A 2,818-nucleotide genomic window follows, 5' to 3' on the forward strand; every position below is an offset into this window, starting at 1 on the left:
TCCCTCTGCTCTGAGCTTCAGTTTGTGATCCAACACAATTGGCTAAATAATTTAAGTGTTGTCCTCCCATAAAGTTTTGCACACAGTCTAAGGACATTAATGATAACTTAAGTTAACATGTTCACGGCCACGGAAGCCTGCGTTTTGTATTTTCTCCTATTTTGGTAGTTTATAGTAGAGCAGGTAAGCATTAGGGTTCTGTTGTAACTTTTATTTTGTGTTTAGGTTAGTAGTTTATAACTCAAGGTTAGTATTAGTATGTTTTGATTGTTTCCCTGATTTGCTCCGTGTGTCTTTATGATTTTGTAGTATTTTCCAATTTCAAATAATGTAAATATCTTAAGTTATGAATAAAAACGGGTTTCACTCCCAATTCATGTTACATCCCCTTTTTTTCCCTAGACGGGGACGTAACAATCGCCAGTATGTTAATTTGAGTGTTGATGTACATTGTGAGACATGACTGTATGTTGATGTGTATAACCTTTTAAAGGAAATCATATGGTTGCTTTTTGAAGGGAAGAAATACAATCTCCAATTAATAATGTGCAGATATTACTGTTGTTGAAGATATGCCCCACACAACTTAGTCAGCATTGAGTTGCAAAATAAATGTTCCATTTGTCACTTTATGCACTTGTATCGTCATGCTTTGGTTACATAGCACATGCCATGTGATGGACAATTATTCATATCCCTCAAAGGTTAAAACAAAGTGTTGTTCAATAACAAACCCGTCTCTACAGATCTCTTGCATTTTTCAGCCATGTACCTCACTGGTTTCCATTTAAAAAAAAGAATGGTATAGCCTGTGTCTCAGCATCCTCCATTTTGCATGCACATTCCCACTAGGTCAAGGAACAGATGCCACCCTTCTCACATTGGCCACCAAGCAGGTCAACTTTTGAATAACACATTTTTGGAACACAATGCCTTAAAATAACACATGCAGCATCTGATTGTCATGAAAGGTTCAAGAACACAGTTTTTTCCACTACTTGCAGCTATATTTTTATGTTGATTTGATTGTCCATACTGTTAGGTTCATGTAATAACTCTGCTTGTCTGCATTGTAATTAAATTTACATTTTATTGCCTGCAAACTTGACATTTTGTACTATTATAGCCATAGTTTTTTGGCTTGAAGCGAGCCCACAATTGTTTCGAAGGAACAATATTTTTCTAGTGACAATATCTAACCGTCATATCAAGTTCTCCTCAAAACTTCGGTTCCTTTCTACTCCTACATACTTAGACAGAAAATGAAAATAAAAACATCAATGTGTTCAGCTTACAGTGGCGAAGTGTGCTATTATTTTTTACAGCAATCGGCCAAATGGTGGCGCTGTAGGAAGCCTTCGAAAGTGCGAACTTTGAACAGATAGAGCTCATGCTCTGTTATACGTACAGTCATGAAACCTGTATACACGTATGCGTCTCCTCATGCCGAACAACTTTTACGCTCTGACTTTTGACCTCTGACCTTTAGATCCCCCAGAATTTTGAATTATATAAAAAACAGTAAATATCTATCTCCTCCTGGGATTTTTGCGTTAAGCGCACAAAACTTTTTTCACATGAACTTTGGACCAATACGGTCAGATTGATCAACCAGATTTTTTTTAAAGTGAAATATAATTTTTTAATGATTCAATCAATATTGCGGTTTTATGCAAATTATTCTTCGGCCTCTAAATCATACATGCAAAGCTACACTTTCATGGCATTTGGCAAAGATGTGGAGGGTTAGTCAAAGTATCACTGAAACCAATTTTATTCCAATCGGCCAAAGGGGGGCGCTATACAAAGCGTCTGAAAATGCAAACTTCAAACGGCCATAAGTCATGACTCGTTTCGTTTGAAGACATGCAACTTGTTACACGCGTGCTTTGACTCAAGCGGAAGATATCTGTGTCGTTGTTAAGTAAGCTCCGCCCTTCAATTTTCCGCCATTTTGAGCAGTTTGTAAAACGCGTAAACCCGCTTTTATTCTGGAATTTTCGCGTCACGTGCACAAAACTTTTTTTACGTGAACTTTGGACCGATATCTAAAGATCTGTCAGATCGGATTTCTTTAACATTGAAACATGCTTTTTTTAATAATTCAAACAATATTGCATTTTTATGCAAATTATTCTTCTGCCTCTAAAACATACATGCAAAGTCACATTTTCATGACAAAATAGTGTAGAGGGTTAGTTCAAATATCACTGAAACCAATCTTAACCCAAATGGCCAAAGGGGGGCGCTATATAATTTTGAGCAGTTTGTAAAACGCTTAAACCCGTTTTTATTCTAGGATTTTTTTTGCAATTTGCATGAAACATTCTACACGCAATCTAAGGACCTTTATCTAACATGCCTATGAAGTGCACACAAAAAAATTATAAAATAATAATAATAAATATAGCTGCAAGCAGCGATAAAGTGGCCAAAGCCAAAAACACCTCATATCATGAACACAGCCTGGGATGTGCGTGAAATCTTGCAAGCACATTCCCAATAGGTCAAGGAACAGATATCAACCTTCTCACATTGGCCTGTTATAGCGCCACCAGCGGGTCAACTTTTGCACAACACATTTTTGGAACAAAATGGACAAACTTTGATGTCAGTAACGTCAAAGAGAGCACTGCCTGCGATCTTGACATTTTGTGCTTTTATAGCCATTGTTTTCTGGCTTGAAGCGAGCCCACAATTGTTTCGAAGGAACAATATTTTTCTAGTTTATCTATCAGTCAGTCAGTCAGACAGTAGACGGGAACTTCGGTTCCTTTCTACTCCTACATACTTAGTGAGAAAATGAAAATAAAAACAT

Source organism: Nannobrachium achirus (genome assembly GCF_963921795.1).
Source record: "Nannobrachium achirus genome assembly, chromosome: 12".
Lineage (NCBI taxonomy): Eukaryota > Metazoa > Chordata > Actinopteri > Myctophiformes > Myctophidae > Nannobrachium > Nannobrachium achirus.